This window comes from Eptatretus burgeri, chromosome 8 (assembly GCF_056783735.1).
Source record: "Eptatretus burgeri isolate ZD-2024b chromosome 8, Ebu_testis_v1, whole genome shotgun sequence".
NCBI classification, from domain to species: domain Eukaryota; kingdom Metazoa; phylum Chordata; class Myxini; order Myxiniformes; family Myxinidae; genus Eptatretus; species Eptatretus burgeri.
In genome coordinates this window covers 16,363,829-16,386,279 of record NC_140968.1, presented here as the reverse complement: position 1 = coordinate 16,386,279, position 22,451 = coordinate 16,363,829, and the positions used below count along the sequence as shown (strand labels likewise).

The 22,451-nt window shown below is 49.4% G+C and overlaps 1 pseudogene across 1 annotated transcript in view; it reads left to right on the top strand.

Annotated features, from left to right (window-relative positions):
• The first annotated feature begins 1,091 nt into the window (after positions 1 to 1,091).
• LOC147021197 (uncharacterized) overlaps positions 1,092 to 22,451 on the top strand; it is a 51,383-nt pseudogene continuing 30,023 nt past the window's right edge. Inside the window, exons 1-2 of the transcript XR_015061322.1 lie at positions 1,092 to 1,338; positions 6,040 to 6,472. The product of XR_015061322.1 is annotated as an uncharacterized LOC147021197 (transcript). The remainder of the gene's footprint in view (positions 1,339 to 6,039; positions 6,473 to 22,451) is intronic.

The following is a 22,451-nucleotide window of genomic DNA, read 5'->3' as shown; positions in this document are numbered from 1 at the left end:
ACAATAGTACGACACCTTGTGTCATTTCAGAAGATGGGGAATTGAACACTGAACAATTTGGAGTTAATTTGATGTAAATCAGAAACATATTAACCGTTTTCATCATGAAAAAACGATGTTGACCTTTTTGTGACCTTGACCTTTGATCCGATCGCTCCCAAAATCTAATGGATTTGTCCTTTCATGATACCAAAGAAATACAAAACAATTAAAGCCTCTTTGCGTTTTTTTGTTTTTTGCGTTAAGTTGTCCACAATGCTTTCCGATATAAATGTGAATTTGTGTGACCCCCTTGACTTTGACCCCCAACCGCTGCCTTGGGTGACAAAATTACTATACCATGTGTCATATTGGAGGATGGGGAATTTAATTTTGAACATTTTGGAGTTAATTTGCTGTAAATCAAAACAAAATTGACAATTTAATCGCGAAAAAACGATTTTGACCTTCTTGTGACCTTGACCTTAACCTTTGATCCGATTGCTCCCAAAATCTAATCGATTTGTCCTCTCGTGATGCCAAACACATCCACAAAATTTCATGACAATCTGCGAAGTGGTTTTTGTGTAATGTTGTCCACAACGCTTCCCAATCAAAAACTCCATTTTGGTGACCCCCTTGAGCTTTGACTTCCACAGACTAACTAGGGTTGCAAACACTATACCATACGCTATATCAGTGGATCGGGATTTGAATACTGAACATTTTGGACTTAATTTGATGTAAATCGGAACAAAATTGACACTTTAATCAGAAAAAAACGATTTTGACCTTTTTGTGACCTTGACCTTGACCTTTGATCCGATCGCTCCCGAAAGCTTCGCCTGGCGTCCTTGAGTAACTGCACATCATCTCTGAAAATTTCATGCAAATCGGTCCAGCAGTTTTTGCGCAATGTTGTCCGCACACATATTTACCAATAAGTAAATACACAGGGTCAATACAATACCTTCGTCAAACGAAGTTTGCGAAGGTAATTAAGGGTGGAGCGGCACACGACGACTGGGCGTGTCCTCGACTGGGCGTGTCCTCCGACTTGGCGTGTCCCCGACTGGGCGTGTCCTCCGACTAGGCGTGTCCTCGACTGGGCGTGTCCTCGACTGGGCGTGTCCTCCGCATGAGCTTCCGGGGAGGTGAGGAACGAAGAGAGAGAGGCCTGTGGAAGAAATCAGCGCTGAGTCGGAGGTGTGTAAAGGAGTTCAGGCTCAAGAGGAGACAAATGATAAATTTCTAATTATAATCTCGTCTTTGGAAGCAACCAAACCATCGATTTTCGGCAAAACTTGAACCGGAACTCGAACTCAGGTCCTCGTGGTCGAGGAGGAACTGATCGAAGAGGTATTTTCGGAATTCTTATTTAACATTGAGAAAGATCCGTGAAGCGTTAATTTAAATATAAAATAATTTTCTGTTCCTTGATGACGGAAATGAAGGAAAGTTAAAGGAGTTTTTATTGAATGTTTGTTGAGGTGTTTGATTGTTGACTTCATGAGGTGATTTTAACTCGTTTTGTTTGATTCACCACATTGTTTTATATCACATCGTCACTAAACTTCCCACAACGAGGATTAAACCTCATTCTTCCTTTTAACGACAAAACTACCGGAAACCTTTAATAGTTAACTTGTAAATCCAATTTGATATCCACATGAGGAGGTGTAACAAGGGGACGAGGTACGATTACCTACTTTACCTGTTCCGTGGGATATTTAACGTTCAGAACCCGAATGGAGATGAAAAACCTGATTCATAATTCAAAAACTCATAAACATCGTGTGGGTCTAAAATGTAACATCCTCGTTAACCTTCCACGGACATTCCATCTCAGGTCAATTGGATCCACAGGAAAATCGTTCCGGAAATGGAGAACTCAGAGAGAAAATGCTGTCGCCCCCCCCATTTCCGTGTCGCACTGCACCCGTTGCCCTGCCCCCCTCATCAGGCCAACCCTGCTCCCCCAATCAGGCCGACCCTGCTCCCCAATCAGGCCGACCCTGCCCCCCCCAATCAGGCCAACCCTGCTCCCCCAATCAGGCCAACCCTGCTCCCCCAATCAGGCCGACCCTGCTCCCCAATCAGGCCGACCCTGCCCCATCCCAATCCGGCCAGCCCCACCACCCTGCCCCACCCCGTCAGGCCGGCCCTGCACCCCCCCATCAGGCCGACCCTGCCCCACCCCGATCACACCAGCCCCGTCGCCCTGCCCTACCCCCAAAAGGCCGGCCCCGTCATCCTGCCCCACCCCCATCAGGCCGGCCCCGCCGTTCTGCCCCACCCCCATCAGGCCGGCCCCGCCGTTCTGCCCCACCCCCATCAGGCCGGCCCCGCCGTTCTGCCCCACCCCCATCAGGCCGGCCCCGCCGCCCTGTCCCACCCCCATCAGGCCGGCGCCGCCGCCCTGCCCCACCCCCATCAGGCCGGCCCCGCCGCCCCTGCCCCACCCCCATCAGGCCGGCCCCGCCGCCCTGCCCCACCCCCATCAGGCCGGCCCCGCCGCCCTGCCCCACCCCCATCAGGCCGGCCCCGCCGCCTGCCCCACCCCCATCAGGCCGGCCCCGCCGCCCTGCCCCACCCCCATCAGGCCGGCCCCGCCGCCCTGCCCCACCCCCATCAGGCCGGCCCCGCCGCCCTGCCCCACCCCCATCAGGCCGGCCCCGCCGCCCTGCCCCACCCCCATCAGGCCGGCCCCGCCGCCCTGCCCCACCCCCATCAGGGCGGCCCTGCCCCCCATTAGGCCGAACCTGCCCCCCAATTCAGGCCGAACCTGCCCCACCCCCATCAGGCCTGTCCCGCCACCCTGCCCCATCCCCATCAGGCTTTTTTTTTTGCAATCAGCTGCAATTATAATTTTGGCATGTTTTTTTGTTGGAAATCACTTATAACATGTTGAAATGCAAAAACAAAAAAATCGAAATTTTGTTGAAAAAAAATTTGCAATTTTTTTTTCTCTAACTATATTTTTGGGTGGGGGGGGTTTAAATCACTGAAAACATGTAGAAATGCAAAAAAAAAAAAGAAATCGAAATTTTGTTGAAAAAAAAAAAGTTGCAATTTTTTTTTTCTCCAACAATTTATTTTTTTTTGGGGGGGGGTTGGAAATCACTTAAAAAATGTGGAAATGCAAAAAAAAAATTCAAATATTTTTTCAAATTGGCCACCATAGCGGCCATATTGGATTTTGGACCAAGTCCAAAATCTAATGGCATGATCCTTGGACCAGACCTACCCCCCCCACCAAGTTTCGTCGAAATCTTTCGAGGAGTTTTTCTGTAACTGTTCACAAACAAACAAACAAACAGAAAGGGGTGAAAACAGAAACCTCCGATCTTCGATGGCGGAGGTTAACTCGAGCGGGAGCACTCAGGAGAGTGCAAAACTTCCGCTGCCAATACTGCTGGGTCTCTCAAGTGAACCTTATATCTTATTCATTAAATATGATGTCAACAGTGCTGACAGTTATAGTTCTTTTCTCCATTTTTGGGGGGGCGGAGGGGGGACCAAATCCAAAATCTAATAGCATGATCCTTGGACCATACCTAACCCCCCCACCAAGTTTCGTCGAAATCCGTCGAGGAGTTTTTCCTTAATACTGTTCACAAACAAACAAAAAAAACCAATGTCCGCAGCAGCCACAGGCTGCATACGAAACAACATCTCTTCTCCCTGTGAAGGCTGGAGTGTCCCAAAGCAGTTTTTGAGGTCCAGACCCGTATCTTGCCAAAAGGTGATCACGTGTGACTTCTTTAAGGTCACACTGAGGTGAACAGAGCTGCTATCCACCAGGAGCGACTCCTTGAGGAATATCTGCCTACGAGAGATTCCGATGAGAATCGTTCTACAGAGTAACCATGAAAAATATGCGTTTGCCTCACAACGTCACCAAATGACGTCATAATGTCTCAAGCTTGACATATCTAGAAAGCACTCATCGAGGTGTTCAATTTGAGGTACTACACGATTTGGTTCTCAAAACTTGAAAATTTGACCTTGGGGTCAAATGTTTGACCTCAGGCGCTAACCATGAAAGTCAAGGCCGATCGCGACCAAAAATTAATCAGCTGAGCGCCAGACCATGAACTATATTCCCATGAAGTTTGAAGACTATCCGATCAAAATTACTCAAAAAATAAGGGTTTCGTCGACTCCCCTGATTTGTGACAAAGTGACTTTGACCTTGACCTTCAAAATTGTATGTGCTGAAAGGGACCTCGATAGGACTCTGATATGCGAAGTTACAAAAATTTCCAATGATAACTGTGCTCAACAGAGTGATCGATACGTGATTACAGACAAAAAAATAAAAATAAACCAATGTCACCCGCAGGGTGACCTGTATCTTGCCAAAAGGTGACCACGTGTGACTTCTTTAAGGTCACACTGAGGTGAACAGAGCTGCTATCCACCAGGAGCGACTCCTTGAGGAATATCTGCCAACGAGAGATTCCGATGAGAATCGTTCTACAGAGTAACCATGAAAAATATGCGTTTGCCTCACAACGTCACCAAATGACGTCATAATGTCTCAAGCTTGACATATCTAGAAAGCACTCATCGAGGTGTTCAATTTGAGGTACTACACGATATGGTTCCTAAAACTTGAAAATTTGACCCTGGGGTCAAATATGTTTGACCTGAGGCGTTAACCATGAAGGTCAAGGCCAATCGCCACCAAAAACCAATCAGTTGAGCGCCAGACCATGAACTATATTCCCATGAAGTTTGAAGACGATCCGATCAAAATTACTCAAAAAATAAGGGTTTCGTCGACTCCCCTGATTTGCGACAGTGACCTTGACCTTTGACCTTGACCTTCAAAATTTTGTGCACTGAAAGGGACCTCTATAGGCCTCTGATATGCGAAGTTACAAAAATTTCCAATGATAACTGTGCTCTGCAGAATTTTTTAGACGTGATTACAGACAAAAAAAAAATAAAAAAAAACATACAAGCTGACTAACATATCTTGCAAAAACTTCGTTTTGGCAAGATAACAAAAAAAACATATGAAGGTCAAGGCCAATCGTCACCAAAAATTAATCAGCTGAGCGCCAGACCATGAACTATATTCCCATGAAGTTTTAAGACGATCCGATCAAAATTACTCAAAAAATAAGGGTTTCGTCGACTCCCCTGATTTGCAACAAAGTGACCTTGACCTTCAAAATTTTGTGCGCTGAAAGGGACCTCAATAGGCCTCTGATATGCGAAGTTACAAAAATTTCCAATAACTGTGCTCTGCAGAATTTTTTATACGTGATTACAGACAAACAAACAAACAAAAAAAAAAACAAACATACAAGCTGACTTACATATCTTGCAAAAACTTCGTTTTGGCAAGATAACAAACAACAACAACAAAAAAAAACATACAAGCTGACTAACATATCTTGCAAAAACTTCGTTTTGGCAAGATAAAAACATGCAAGCTGACTAACATATCTTGCAAAAACTTCGTTTTGGCAAGATAACAAACAAACAGGGGTGAAAACAGCAACCTCCGATCTTTGATGGCGGAGGTTAATAATGAGAGAGAGCAAGGCAGGGGAGTTGAGGTGAGGGGTTCTTTCACCCTTTATTCTTTTGGTTCTTTCATCTTGATTGCAGTGGCTGCTGGTTGCATCATTGCTGTACCACTGATGTGGAGCCCCCCTGTAAATTCGAGAAGAAATTTGGAATTTGGGCAGCGTGCCAGTGATAGCTTGCCTACTATTCGAGGAAGTTGCCATGGGATTTTTAATATCCACCAACTAATGCTGTGAGAGGGGATGCCCAGTTATACGTTCCTCCGAAGGATGGCAAACACATTGATCGCTTTTCCTGTGTGTGAAACACCACGGCGACAGTTTATAGCCGTGTCGGGATTCAAACCCAAGCTACATAACTCGGGGGCAAGTGTGCCTACCTCAAGGCCGTTCTGCCAGCGCACATGGGGTGAACAAACTGGCTGTAAATCCCTGCATTGGTTGGATAAAATATAGAGTCCAGAAAATAACATGGATAAACTTTCTTTTGTTAACACAAGCATTGTGTCCCTGGCAGGTCATCGGTGAAATGGACAACTTCTTGGAATGGCTCCAATCACAAGGTCTGAGAGCAGAAACAGCCCAAGCAGTGATCAGTATACTTGGAATTGAGAATCAGACGGTTATTCGAGCTTGTACAGACTCCGATTCATTGCGAACAGAGCTCCTCTCTCTCGCCAAAGAGAAATTTAAATTTGCAATGTATGCTGACTTCTGTAAATTTGTGAAATCTTTTTTGAAGCCGCAGGTTGTCCAGCTTGCAGGCTCTTCTCTGTTGGGAAGTCTATTCGTCAACTTGGAGAATGTTATTCGAGAACTTTCCAGTTTCTGCCAAAAGTTTCATGGATTCCAGAAGGTGCAGCTGGAAAATGTTCCTGGTTTCCGGGGAATCGGTTTCAGTGATGTCTGCAACCTCCACCAACAGGATGATGGATTCACACCCAAGTCTGGTATGTCACTATTTTATACAACCTATCACGTCAAGAAATACCTTGATGTCAACCATTGATGTGTTTTTTTTTTCCTAGAACTGATGGAATCTCTTTTGGAACAATTTTTTTTGTTGTCGAAGACATTGACATTCATGATCTGCAAAGTGAATGTTTTTTCTTCCAACTCACATTCAATTCCAGTGTTCCATGCTTATTTGACGCAGGCATGATGGCCAAATGGCCTCCGCCTGTGTAAAATTTCCTTGCAACAGCACATTTAAATTATGCACATGCAGAAAGTAGTTTGTTTGCCACTCATATAGGCATGGACAGAATGAGGGACATCCCATGGGAGAAAGGATTTTGTTCACCACATAATATCTGGGCTGTGAGCTGCAACCTGGATTGAGAGATCTGTTGGGATGGAGCTGAGGCCTCAGATGTTTGAGGTGCACACATTGAGGGATGGCGGAGAAGGTTTTGGGTGGGCGTTGGCTGAGTAGATGTGGGAGGGGGTGAGATGAAAGATAAACTATGAGGGGCAGGATGAGTGGGGGGGTGGGGGAGTTTGGAGAGGATGGTGTCAGGGGATGCAGAGAGAGGAGACATGAAGTGGAGGGATGCTGAAGAGTGGGACACGTGGAAGGACATGGGCTTGGAGTTGATGTTTGAGAGAGCACTGACACGGAGGGGTTTGACTGCAAAACATCGTGAATGGGATTTGATTGTTGTGTGCAGACAACCCCTGCAAACACCTTCCCATGATTCCCATGTTTCACTTTCTGAGATGAGCATCGTGGGATGGGTGGATGCGATTTTTGTTCAAAGCACAGGGAAAGGTCGACCTGTACAACCTGAGGACGGATGACAGAACCAGCGTTTCCGTGAGAGACAGGCTTACAAAATATGCCTGTGTTGAAGAAGCACAACAAGAAGAATAGGAAAAATAAATCATAATGAAGAAGAACACATGGAGTGCTGATGCCAGATAAAGAAGGGAAGATAAGCATTTCAATACGTTTTCAAAGGAAGTAGCATTTTCTTCAATGACTGGATTGATGACAAACGAGCTGCCATTGAAATCACACCAAGTGGGTTGATTCAGCTGGTCATCCTTCTGAGGTCGGCAAAATGAGTACCAGCTGACTCGTAACATGGGCACTGCATCAGCGGCGCAGCCACGCGAATATAAAAATAAACCAATGTCACCCGCAGGATGACCCGTATCTTGCCAAAAGATGACCACGTGTGACTTCTTTAAGGTCACACTGAGGTGAACAGAGCTGCTATCCACCAGGAGCGACGCCTTGAAGAATATCTGCCAACGAGAGATTCCGATGAGAATCGTTTTACAGAGTAACCATGAAAAATATGCTTTTGCCTCAAAACGTCACCAAATGACGTCATAATGTCTCACGCTTGACATATCGAGGTGTTCAATTTGAGGTACGACACGATATGGTTCCTAAAACTTGAAAATTTGACCTTGGGGTCAAATATGTTTGACCTCAGGCACTAACCATGAAGGTCAAGGCCAATCGCCACCAAAAATTAATCAGCTGAGCGCCAGACCATGAACTATATTCCCATGAAGTTTGAAGACGATCTGATCAAAATTACTCAAAAAAATAAGGGTTTCTTCGACTCCCCTGATTTGCGACAAAGTGACCTTGACCTTTGACCTTGACCTTAATTTTATGCGCTGAAAGGGAGCTCCTATAGGCCTCTGATATGCGAAGTTACAAAAAATTTCCAATTATAACTGTGCTCTGCAGAGTGATTTATACGTGATTACAGACCAAAAAAAAAAAACAAAAAAAAAACATATGATGGTCAAGGCCAATCGCCACCAAAAATTAATCAGCTGAGCGCCAGACCATGAACTATATTCCCATGAAGTTTGAAAACGATCCGATCAGAATTACTCAAAAAATAAGGGTTTCGTCGACTCCCCTGATTTGCGCCAAAGTGACCTTGACCTTTGACCTTGACCTTCAAAATTGTGTGCACTGAAATGGACCTCTATCGGCCTCTGATATGCGAAGTTACAAAAATTTCCGATGCAACTGTGCTCTGCAGAATTTTTTTAGACGTGATTACAGACAAAAAAATAAAAATAAAAAAAACAAACAAGCTGACTAACATATCTTGCAAAACTTCATTTTGGCAAGATAAAAAGCAAAAAAACACATGAAGGTCAAGGCCAATCGCCACCAAAATTTAATCAGCTGAGCGCTAGACCATGAACTATATTCCCATGAAGTTTGAAGACGATCCGATCAAAATTACCCAAAAAATAAGGGTTTCGTCGACTCCCCTGATTTGCGACAAAGTGTCCTTGACCTTTGACCTTCAAAATTTTGTGCACTGAACGGGACCTCTATAGGACTCTGATATGCAAAGTTACAAAAATTTCCAATGATAACTGTGCTCTGCAGAATTTTTTATACGTGATTACAGACAAACAAACAAACAAAAAAACCCAGGAGCGACTCCTTGAGGAATATCTGCCTACGAGAGATTCCGATGAGAATCGTTCTACAGAGTAACCATGAAAAATATGCTTTTGCCTCATAACGTCACCAAATGACGTCATAATGTCTCAAGCTTGAAATATCTAGAAAGCACTCATCGAGGTGTTCAATTTGAGGTACGACACGATATGGTTCCTAAAACTTGAAAATTTGACCTTGGGGTCAAATATGTTTGACCTCAGGCGCTAACCATGAAGGTCAAGGCCAATCGCCACCAAAAATTAATCAGCTGAGCGCCAGACCATGAACTATATTCCCATGAAGTTTGAAGACGATCCAATCAAAATTACTCAAAAAAATAAGGGTTTCGTCGACTCCCCTGATTTGCGACAGTGACCTTGACCTTTGACCTTGACCTTCAAAATTTTATGCGCTGAAAGGGACTCCTATAGGCCTCTGATATGCGAAGTTACAAACATTTCCGATGATAACTGTGCTCTGCAGAATGTTTTATACGTGATTGCAGACAAAAAAAAACAAAAAAAACATACAAGCTGACTTACATATCTTGCAAAACTTCGTTTTGGCAAGATAAAAAACCAGGAGCGACTCCTTGAGGAATATCTGCCGACGAGAGATTCCGATGAGAATCGTTCTACAGAGTAACCATGAAAAATATGCTTTTGCCTCATAACGTCACCAAATGACGTCATAATGTCTCAAGCTTGACATATCTAGAAAGCACTCATCGAGGTGTTCAATTTGAGGTACGACACGATATGGTTCCTAAAACTTGAAAATTTGACCTTGGGGTCAAATATGTTTGACCTGAGGCGTTAACCATGAAGGTCAAGGCCAATTGCCACCAAAAATTAACCAGCTCAGCGATAGACCATGAACTATATTCCCATGAAGTTTGAAGACGATCCGATCAAAATAACTCAAAAAAATAAGGGTTTCGTCGACTCCCCTGATTTGTGCCAAAGTGACCTTGACCTTTGACCTTGACCTTCAAAATTTTGTGCACTGAAAGGGACCTCTGTAGGCCTCTGATATGCGAAGTTACAAAAATTTCCAATGATAACTGTGCTCTGCAGAATTTTTTTTATACGCGATTACAGACAAAAAAAAAAAAACATACAAGCTGACTAACATTGTTGCGGATTCGCGCCCGCCGGCGTGCGGACGGCCACGTAACTCGAATCGCGGCACGTCGCCCACCGGACGGACAATCCCGTCGTGACCCTCTCGGGCTAACGCCGGGAACTAGTCACGGGTGGGCCTTTCGGCCTCACCACGATCGTGCCAATCGGCCCCCCGCGTGGGATAGGGTTGCTCGCCAAATTCGACCTACCTAAGTACCCACACGGAGGGTAGACCGGGCGATCGCACCTCGCCGCAGGTCGACTTCGGACACGGGCTACTTTAAGCGACCCGTTCCGTACTATCGGGATAACCGAGCGGTGTTATCGTCAACCTCGACGGTTCGATTGATTATCGGGCGTTTTTAGCCCACGACCCTTTACGTGAAGTAAGATGGAGATTCAATTAAAGAAAAGACGAAGCGAAACGGGAAAAACAGTTCAACATAAAGCACATTTATTCCGCGGCAAACGGAAAGCACACATATACAATTATACACCAAAAGCAAATGTAAAAGTGACACGACAATTCTGCACAAAAAGCAAATGTAAAAGTGACACGACAATTCTGCACAAAAAGCAAATGTAAAAGAGAAACACAATGCAGATCTACTACCGACTACCGAGCACACGGCAACACTTATACAGTTTTACTTCACAGATGGCGCCGACAACACATATACTCAAAGCAAAAGAAAAAGGGACCACCCTCAACGATGAGGGGGGGCAGATGGGCCTGGGGCCGAGACCGCGTCGAGCCTACCCGTCTGGTGATGAGCCGCAAAATGGCGGTGCGCCCCGACTCCACGGGCCTCGCTGGCACTGCCGAGAAATGGGGTGGGAACGGGGCCCCCTTCTTACACTATCTCAGCGCGGGGGGAAACAGGAGGGGGTTGTTGATGCTCGGGGGAATGAAGATATCTCGCTGGCTTGGGTCCCGCGACGAGCGTCTCCACCGCGACCTCGGTCGCGTTACCGGCCTCCCCTCTCCGCAGCTCCCCGACTCTGACACGAGCGCCCTCTCGACTGCCTTCGCCGCCGCCACCTCTCCAACTCTCCACTCTTCTCAGCTCCGTCCAACTGCTTTCTCTGACTCTTCTCTTCTCAACTCTTCTTGACTGACTCAACTACTCAACCACTCGGCGAGCGAACGCGGCCCTTTATAGCCCCCGGGGCTTCGCTCCTTCACCTTCGACCCTTTACCTCTGGCTGGCTCCCCATTGGACAGAGGAAAAGTGGGCGTGAATGCTTTTTGATCCACGAATCTGCATATAGCGATTATACTCCGACGCACCTGGAGGCGGGGCCAAATCGCCCCACGCTCGCCGATAGGACGGAACAGAAGTGGGCGTGAATCGTTTTTGATCCGATTTCTTCGGAAAGGCTGGTGTTTTTGCACCTGCTGCTCGGTGCGCGCCCTGCACGAGTCCAGAATCGGTGTCCACACGCGGCGCGGGAATGGCGGTGATGCGATGGTTGCGAGAGCGAGATGTGACGGCAAGGGTCGTGGCTGTTGTTGTGAAGCGGCGTTGCGGTTGGTGGTTGTTGTGTGATGGCTGTTGAGACGTGGTTGGTGGTGGTTGTGGTGGTAGTAATGGCGGCTGGTCCAAAATAAAGATAGTAAAAGAAAAACGGCTATCCTGAAGGGTCGCAGCCCGAATGAATGACATTTATTCCCTCTAAACAACGGGTTTGGGCCTAACTACACATATACTTACAGAGATATCTCACCTAAGGGACCTGAATGGTGGTGTGCGAATTTCGTCAACCACAACACTACCCCCTCCCCTTTTTACAGACTCGTCCCGAGTCGTCAAATTTTCGTGTGCCATCATGTGTAGTTTTCCCCTAGTACATTTTACCTACGGATCCCTGAGTGCGACATTCATGGTATTCGTGTCCCCAAAATAAATAACCTGAGGGCTGAGTAACTACCTAAACAAACTCACTCACACGGACGACTTAAATAAAATTGCCGGCGCTAAGACAGACATGCCGGGGGCGCACTCATATTTACAGTACATCTTAACCTTAACTTACAAATTTTACACTAAACCATGGCACAGGATCAATGGACTCTGCAAAAAGAAAGCAGTTAGCGGGGAGCCAGGCTGCTCGCATGCAGTCTCTGGCTCAAACAATGCAGGTGACAGGGAACGTGGCCGGCTGCTCACACGCAGTCCAAGGCCTTCCTTTTTGAAATGAACCCAGTGAACCACAACGGTGCAGGGGCTGCACAAACGCAGTCTCCGTGCCAGCTCAAGTGGCACATGCAATGAACACAACGAATGGATGGATGGATGGATGGATGAATGGATGCACGCAAACACGGTGCACGGGCTGCCACTGCAGGCCCGTGTTGTAGCTGCCAACAGGGCAGTTCTCGCAGCTTGCAAACTGTTGCTTTCTGATCCTGGCGCACATGGCAATGAACAGGGGGGGGGGGCAAAGCAAAAATTGAACGGGGCTGGTGAACAGGGGCAGTGGGCATGGCATGGCAAAGGTGATCAGGCAAACACAGCCTGCAGAACAAGGCCGCTGCAGGCAAACACAGCCGGCAGATGAACTGGCCGGCACAGGCCTTGCAGAAGACAGCTGCAGACGATCCGGCCGGTACAGGCCTTGCAGCGCAGCAGCTGCAGCCGATCCAGCGGGCACAGGCCTTGCAGCAAAATAACAGCTGCCGATGAAGTTGGCCGGCCTCTGCCTTGCAGCAACGCAGCCAGTAGATGAAGCTGGCCAGCCTTTGCCGTTCAGTGGAGGTTGGTGGAGGGAGTGCAGTGGTGCTGGCCACTCGGAAGGCGGGCTCGGACCTACTCTACGGTCTCCCTCCCAACCTATCGCCTTTTGCCTGTCACTGTCTATACCCACTCCCTTAATTTGTCAAACCCCAATTTAGCCCTAACTTATTTTTTTATTTTTACTAACCCCCTGTACTGTCCTTGTTCGGCTAACCTATCCTGTCACCTAGCCTACTCCCAACCCCTACATTCCCTTCCCGGAGGGGAACAAGGGAGAGCTAGCGTCCTGTGTCGAGGCCCACCGAAGCCTCAGGATGGCCTCCCCAGAGTTCAGCGATCTATAACCAAAGTGGGTCCAGCGGCCCACAACGAGAGCGAGGGGATGGATGGTGCGGAGGGGTCCACTTCCTAATCTACCCTATCCATTTAACTGTTAAACTACCCCGGGGCTTTCAACAAGCGCCTCTCGCTTAAACTATTGGTTCTAACAACCCAGATTCCCGTCGCCTGTGTTGGTGTCCTCACAATTTCAGGCCTCGCCCCCAATTTTCTCTCCGTGCCCTCACACGGTCTCATGGCTGGGACGCGTGGCTCCCCTTGGCAGGCACGACCCTCTGCCGAATCTCCAGCTATGGCACCCCCGGGCACTACACTGCCTCCGAGCCTACCAGCTCCCTAACACCGGGGAGTGCCCCCCCATGGCACCTCCCCTGAAATGCACACGTGGCAGGCTGGCTTCCCGGGCCCCTTTCCGAGGGTCACCCGTGCCCACAACACTGCCCATGCGGCTAATGGCGCCCCGGGCCCCCGCACCAAGCAGACGCACCCGTGCCCACTACGCTATCCCGGCCCCCCATGGACCCTTGGCCTACCACGGCCGACTAGCCTGGTGCCCGGGGTACCCACTCAGCGATACTCACCTTTCGCAGCCACGCTCCCAGCCCTTCAACAGGGCTCCTGCACCCCTCCAAATGGGTTTCGAGCCTACATTCACACCAACAACAAAACGACCTCCATTTTTCAATTTGACTAACCCAGCTAACTTACTTTATACTGACCCCGGGGTCCCTTGGGCGGGAGTCACTCCTCCTCCCAATCATTCATTGCACCATGCATTCCCCATTCGCTCCACACACACACAGACCCGCTGGCCTCACTCACTCAACAAGCACACGTTCTCACCTCACAACCCACAACTCTTCAACACACACAGACCGCTGAATTTTGCCATCCTTCTATCTGCATCCCCTAACTAACTCGTGCTCCCACGTCGTCCCTTAAACTACAGCACGTTCCTTTTAACACTACGTAGCTAAGCTACGTCCCCACTACACATTCACTGTCTGTCACTGTCTTCTAAATCTATTCCCATTTTCCCATCCTAAATCTGGCTACAATCCCTCTAACTAATCCATTCCACGGGCCCCATGAGGACTTACCCCTGCCCCATGGAGCCGGTCTAGCTAAGCTAACCCTTCCCCCTAACTAGTTTCCATCCTGTGCCCTGGTAAGGGGGTCTTCCACCCCTTGCCCGGGAATCCTGTGAACCCGAAAGTGAGGCTTGCTTTTTTTTTTTTTTCCACATGCGGCAGCGCGGCAACTCACAGCTCGCGCACTTTGCACCTGCCCGTGACGTCATGCAGCTGCACGTGTACCTCGTCCCTCCTTGGACGGTACCATCCGGCAGGGATACCCCTCCTGCCGGATTCCAACCCCGCGTGCAGCCATGACGTCACCGTGCGCATAAAAAAAACACAAGCCCCACGTCTCGAGGGGTTCCCCACGCGAACACATGTGCTCTGCCCGTTGGAGCTTCACACACACGCCCGCGTAGAGAACCCGTCCGGTCCAAATCCATAATCCTGCCTAAACTTTGTCCGTCCGCGGGATCGGCAAATCCACCGCGTGCGTTTCCGGACCGGGACTTCACTCTCGCAAGCGAGCACGTGGGGGCCTCGTGCGTTGCACAGCACGGACCTCGTGCTCGCTGCTGGGTGAACCCGGCACGGTGCGCAAAACATCTACAGCCGCTACTCGGCTTTCTTTCCTCTGTCGCAGTCTCCGTCGCCATTTAACACACGCACTCCCGCGTGTTATGACGCTAACACACCTCACCATTAAACTCACACCGGGAGACGCGGCTGCATGTTCACACATGCCGACCGACATCTCCCTTACACACAGCGACCTTGCACACGCTGTCTCTCTCACACTCGGCCGCTCACTCACGCATGCCATTTCCCTTGCACACGTGGCTCCACTCACTCGCGGCCTTCCACTCACTCGTGCCATTTCCCTCACACAAACCATACTACTCACACACGCGGGGGCACTCATCCGTGGTGCCTCACTCATACACCGTCCCTCACTCACACGCGGGGGCACTCATCCGCGGTGCCTCATCCACACACGGCGTGCTGGGAAGCACGCCCTTCTGCACACTTACCACCACACCACACACACTGGGTCGCTTCCACACACGGGGTCTTTGTCACCCACCCGGTCGCTCTCACACACGCCCTTGGACCCGCGCTATGCATGCGTTGCAGCACGCATTTCGCCACACTCGTGAACACACACCTCGACACCACAAACACCGGGACAACCACACTGGGGATTCGTGTCCCCACAAGGGTCTCCGGGGCCTCTATACCCCCAAGCTCTCCGTGCACCTGTCCACAGCACTCCTCCCCTCGACCTCACAAAGCACGACCGAACCCACATGGTCGTGACTCGCCTCAAGGGGGCATACTCCCCTCCTTCCTGGAGGAGGCTATCCCGCTGCTCGCACCGGGTCCCTACACGCTCCGCGAGCTCAACCTCATCGTCCTCCACTACCTCTGTGTGTGTGTGTGTGTGCGTCTCTAACCCCGTCATTATCATGCAGTCTCTCCTCTATCGTTCCCATCTCCCATGTCTCTGTACATTTATTCGTTTCTGTTGTCCCCTCGTGTCTATTGGTCTCTGCTTCTTTCTGGCGTCTTTCCCTTATCTTTATGTAGGTCAACCTTGCTTTCTCCTTAAGTCGCTACAGTCCTTCCCTGTTTTTCACTCCTTGCTCTTTCACGATCTCCGCGTACCTCATTCTTGCTTTCCGTCTTAATTGTTCTTTTCTCTCTCTCGCAATTCCTTTCACCTCGTCTCTTGTCTCCCTCGTTAGTTTTTCCCTCTCGGTCACCGTCACGCTTCTCGCCCAACACGTCCCCCAAATTATTTTCTCCTTACCCGCCTCCACCGCGGGCCTGACAGCCGTTGCACTCCCTCCCAGCTCGTTCGCTCCCACACGTGGCGTCGCCATTTTGAGCTCCACTGTCATCGCCTCCATGCCCGCCTGCAGGCTTCGGCCTATTTTCTGCATCTCACCCCGCAGCTCTTTCATTTCTTCCTTCATTTTGAGTGCGTTTGTTTCCATATTCGTTTTCATTTCGTGCATGTCCCCACTGATTCCTGCCAGCATGGCGTATAGCTGGGCCATGTCGGGCGCACTTGGGCGAGCCGATTCGGCAAGGATCGGGGGGTTTTGGTGGAGAGGGGGAGGGGAGGTGTCATACACCGCGGCCGCCGCCGCACCTATTTCGGGCTCTGGGTTCAGTTGGGGGAGTTCGTGTTCCTGCACAACCAACATTTCCTGCACGGGGATTTCATCCTGGACCATGGATCCTACATTACTACACATATACATTTCTAATACCCCCGGCTCCCGCTCGCCTTGAGACGCCATCTTATTTCTCGTAAAGGGTCAATTTGAATCGCTCGTAATTTGGAGGGAATCGGGGGTCGCTCCTCTCACCCCTGGACCGATTCCCGTGAATTTAGCTGGAGACAGGAGAGCCCGTTGTCCCGTTCTCCGACACCAGTGTCGCGAGGAGGGGGATGGGTTTGTATCTCACGACCTGACACCAGTGTTGCTGATTCGCGCCCGCCGGCGTGCGGACGGCCACGTAACTCGAATCGCGGCACGTCGCCCACCGGACGGACAATCCCGTCGTGACCCTCTCGGACTAACGCTGGGAACTAGTCACGGGTGGGCCTTTCGGCCTCACCACGATCGTGCCAATCGGCCCCCCGCGTGGGATAGGGTTGCTCGCCAAATTCGACCTACCTAAGTACCCACACGGAGGGTAGACCGGGCGATCACACCTCGCCGCAGGTCAACTTCCGACACGGGCCACTTTAAGCGACCCGTTCCGTACTATCGGGATAACCGAGCGGTGTTATCGTCAACCTCGACGGTTCGATTAATTATTGGGCGTATTTAGCCCATGACCAACCCTTTACGTGAAGTAAGATGGAGATTCAATTAGAGAAAAGACGAAGCGAAACGGGAAAACAGTTCAACATAAAGCACATTTATTCCGCGGCAAACGGAAAGCACACATATACAATTATACACCAAAAGCAAATGTAAAAATAGAAGAAACACACAATTCTGCACAAAAAGCAAATGCAACAATGCAGATCTACTACCGACTACCGAGCACACGGCAACACTTATACAGTTTTACTTCACAGACGGCGCCGACAACACATATACTCAAAGCAAAAGAAAAAGGGACCACCCTCAACGATGAGGGGGCAGACGGGCCTGGGGCCGAGACCGCGTCGAGCCTACCCGTCTGGTGATGAGCCGCAAAATGGCGGTGGCGCCCCGACTCCGCGGGCCTCGCTGGCACTGCCTGGAAATGGGGTGCGAACGGGGCCCCCTTTTCACACTATCTCAGCACGGGGGGAAACAGGAGGGGGTTGTTGATGCTCGGGGGAATGAGGATATCTCGCTGGCTTGGGTCCCGCGACGAGCGTCTCCACCGCGACCTCGGTCGCGTTACCGGCCTCCCCTCTCCGCAGCTCCCCGACTCTGACACGAGCGCCCTCTCGACTGCCTTCGCCGCCGCCACCTCCTCTCCAACTCTCCCACTCTCCACAGCTCCACAGCTCCACAGCTCCACAGCTCCGTCCAACTGCTTTCTCCGACTCTTCTCTTCTCAACTCTCCTTGACTGACTCCTACTTTTCGGCGAGCGAACGCGGCCCTTTATAGCCCCCGGGGCTTCGCTCCTTCAGCTTCGACCCTTTACCTCTGGCTGGCTCCCCATTGGACAGAGGAAAAGTGGGCGTGAATGCTTTTTGATCCATGAATCTGCATATAGCGATTATACTCCGACGCACCTGGAGGCGGGGCCAAATCGCCCCACGCTCGCCGATAGGACGGAACAGAAGTGGGCGTGAATCGTTTTTGATCCGATTTCTTCAGAAAGGCTGGTGTTTTTGCACCCGCTGCTCGGTGCGCGCCCTGCACGAGTCCAGGATTGGCGCCCACAAGCGGCGCGGGAATGGCGGTGATGCGATGGTTGCGAGAGCGAGATGTGACGGCAAGGGTCGTGGCTGTTGTTGTGAAGCGGCGTTGCGGTTGGTGGTTGTTGTGTGATGGCTGTTGAGACGTGGTTGGTGGTGGTTGTGGTGGTAGTAATGGCGGCTGGTCCAAAATAAAGATAGTAAAAGAAAAACGGCTATCCTGAAGGGTCGCAGCCCGAATGAATGACATTTATTCCCTCTAAACAACGGGTTTGGGCCTAACTACACATATACTTACAGAGATATCTCACCTAAGGGACCTGAATGGTGGTTTGCGAATTTCGTCAACCACAACAATATCTTGCAAAACTTCGTTTTGGCAAGATAAAAAAATGATGTAACCAGCAGCCACAGGCTGCATACGAAACAACATCTCTTCTCCCTGTGAAGGCTGGAGTGTCCCAAAGCAGTTTTTGAGGTCAAGTCCAATTCCTAATCTTCATGAATGATCTCTGACTCTGGAAAATCCTCTTCTGTGTGTTTCTTGGTAACCTCACTCTGTGCTGGCATCCCTCTTTCTTCAGACAGGTTGCCTGCAGCATCTTTCCCCCTCTCCAGATCTTGACAAAATCGCAAGAAGGCAAAACACTTTGAATATGTCTTTCAATCCTGACCAGTATGATACTCTCATTATCCCTCTCCATAAGGTTTATATGGTACCTCCCCCCACCCCCCACTCTCCTCTCCACCCCATCTACTTTTCTAACAATCTTCCTGAAGTTCAGTCACTTAAAATCCTTGGTCTTACTGTCAGCCATGATCTTTCTTGGACAAACCACATTTCAAAGTTGTCCTCAAAAGTCAGCTACTGACTCTGCATCCTTTGTCATACAAAGTCCTTCCTTGGCACACCTGAACTCCTCTCCATCATCCTTTCTTGAACACGTGCAATGAACATAAATATTAATGTTGAACAAAAATATATTTTGAGAATGGCACTCAGTCGAGCTCATTGTTGTGGGGCTGGGTATCAGTGGCGAGCACGACCACGAGAGGGAGCAGTGGAGTCGGCTCCAACGAACACACCAGAATTTAGGTCGTGACCCTCGGATAAGTCCGGAAGGCACGGGTCCCTTACAGGACCATGAATCGCCAGTAATTCGACCGCGTGGAGTCGGGTTAATTGCCAACTTCAATATACCTAAGTGCCCACGCGGCAAAGCTTACCGGGGAATTCACACCCTCGACAAGCCTTGAGCGGAACGAGCCGTTACCGTGAGTAAACCAAGCGGATGGATACTGAGGCCTATCGGTCCAAATGCACAATTACGGCAACAATGGCCTTCCTAATCCCCAATACGCACCGTTGCAAACCAATGGCAGAAATGACAAACAACGAGCTGGTACATTCAACAAGAGGGGAATTTATCAACAATAATCGGGGAACGAGGGGAGCACGTAAGGGCAGACTTATCTGAATAAAGAAGGGTATCAAATGTTCAAGCAATTCCTTAAACAATTTTACTTTGAGACAGGGCCCACAGACGCGCGCGCGCACACACACACTCACACGCACACTCACACTCACACTCACACGCACACGCACACGCACACGCACACGCACACGCACACGCACACGCGCACGCGCACGCACACACACACACACACACAAAAAGAGATGGACCTCGAGGTCTTTATTGCCCCTACAGCTCGGAGGTAAGACGAGCTGAGGGAAGAGAATGTGTTGGCTATCTGGCCGCGTTCACGCGGCTTGACGTGTGCACCTTCCCGGAACACCAGTCGCCAAAGAACGGACCAGGGCAGCCAAACCCAGAGGAGTCGAGACGACGTGATCTCCCGTGTTGAGATGGTCGACCGCTTGTAGTCATGCCTGAGACAAGACGCCTCGGATGCGCGCGATGGAGTCAGCCGCAGACCCAGACAGAAGTGCGCTCGAGCAGACGGGACGCAATCCTCAATCATCTTTCGTCGTCCTTTTGGGGCACGGTCCGCTCCCTCGTCGCCTGCTCTCATTGGGTGGATGGAGTGTCGCGGCTCCGCCTTGTTGCAAAGGACCTTATTGCAAAGAAAAGAGAAGAGAATGACCGGGCTCGTGGACCCCAAGGCTCCGTTCACTCTGGCCGCCTCTGTTCCCAAGACTCCAGACTCCAGTGTTGGCGACTCCTCTCTTCCACCGCTGGTCGGCGTCTTCTCTCCCCACCTCAACTCAGCCCCTCAACTCTCTCAACTCAACTTTCTCAACAACTCTCCCGGTGTCAACCCGCGCCCTTTTTTTTAGCCACGGAGTCTCGCCCTCCCTTCTTGGCGCGCGAGGGAATTTTCCAAGAAGGGCGTTTTTCCTCGGTGAATCGGGCTCTCTCCACCATTGCCTTTGCCATTGCTTTCGTTTTCTTTTATAGTGTTGAGAATCCATTGCGTTGGTTGGCGGAGATGTTATTCGTTGGGGGGGGGGGTTGCGTTGGCGGTTGTGGTGAAGGCGGTTGTGGTTGTTGAGATAGTGGTGTGGTTGGTGTTTTGGAGAAGGTGGTGAGGAGATGTGGTTGTGGTTGCTGAAGTGGTGGTGTGGTTGGTGTTTTGGAGAAGGTGGTGAGACGCGGTTGTGGTTGTTGAAGTAGTGGTGTGTTTGGCGTTTTTGGAGAAGGTGGTGAGGCGATGCGGTTGTGGAGAAGGTGGTGAGGAGATGCGGTTGTGGAGAAGGTGGTGGTTGTTCCAAAAATAAAGATAGCAAAAGAATAACGCTAACTGAAGATTCACAGCCCTGCACACGAATAATTGCCCTGAAGACATCTGTGGGGAAATATAACCTGAACACGCACTTATCGACATAACTGATCCTAAGGACCTGTATGGTGTTCTGTGAATTTCTACAACCGTAACAATATCTATGTGTATGTATGTATGTGTGTGTATATATATATATATATATATATATATATATATATATATATATATATATATATATATATATATATATATATATATATATATATATATATATATATATATATATATATATATATATAGTATGTTGTTCGTCTTTCGGCTGCTTCCGTTTGGGGTCGCCACAGCAGATCATCCGTTATGATCCGCATACTGATTTGGCATAGGTTTTACGCTGGATGCCCTTCCTGACGCAACCCTGGTCGCCTCTTACGACACAGGGATAAGGATTGGGTTTCGCCATGATTCCGGGCTGCCCTACACCCTCTCATAGCGTGGCCTAGCGCAGAGCGCCCATCCTCAAGCGATCCTCCAACCCAAGCCTCCGAGTAGCCAGATTACAGGCGCACGCCACTACGCCCGGGTGTGTGTGTGTGTGTGTGTGTGTGTGTGTGTGTGTGTGTGTGTGTGTGTGTGTGTGTGTGTGTGTGTGTGTGTGTCTGCAACGCGAGGCTCCACAGCACAAACCAGCGAACCGATTTCGATGAAACTTTGTCGACATGTGCAGTATCTGTTGGGAATGTGCGCCTTTGGATTTTGTTGCCTAGCAACCACCCGTTGCTGTGCAGCGGCTGAAAAACCGAAAAATTGCGTATAGTATTTTCAATACTTGTCCTTCAGTTTTGAATGGAGAGAAGCGAGACTTCGTAATTAAACATTTTGAGATATTTATAAAATTTTACTCGAGCCGATTTTTGATTGAGCTTTTATTTTTCAAATGGTAGCCCTTAAAAAATCGGGTGTCTATTCACCGTCATTTTTTATGAGGGGCTTAGGAAAGTGGGCGGAACTTAGGGAAAGTGCACGTGATTGATGAAAAGTGGGAGTGGCGTAGGAAAGTGGGCATGGCTTATGAAAAATATTGTGTGGCTCAGGAGGTGTGGTCAAACAAGAGCATTGAGAGAAGTTTATCAGGTTTTGTGTGTGTGTGTGTGTGTGTGTGTGTGTGTGTGTGTGTGTGTGTGTGTGTGTGTGTGTGTGTGTGTGTGTGTGTGTGTGTGTGTGTGTGTGTGTGTGTCTGCAACGCGAGGCTCCACAGCACAAACCACCAAACCGATAATTTATTTATTTACCGAAAACGATTCCCCACCCACACACCACCTCCAATTATTTATTTATTTACCGAAAACGATTCCCCACCCACACACCACCTCCAATTATTTATTATTTCAAGTGGGAGTGGCGTAGGAAAGTGGGCGTGGCTTATGAAAAATATTGTGTGGCTCAGGTGTGGTTAAACAAGAGCATTGAGAGAAGTTTATCAGTGTGTATGTGTGTATCTGCAACGTAAGGCTCCACAGCACAAACCAGCAAACCGATAATTTATTTATTTACCGAAAACGATTCCCCATCCACACACCACCTCCAATTATTTATTTATTTTCCAA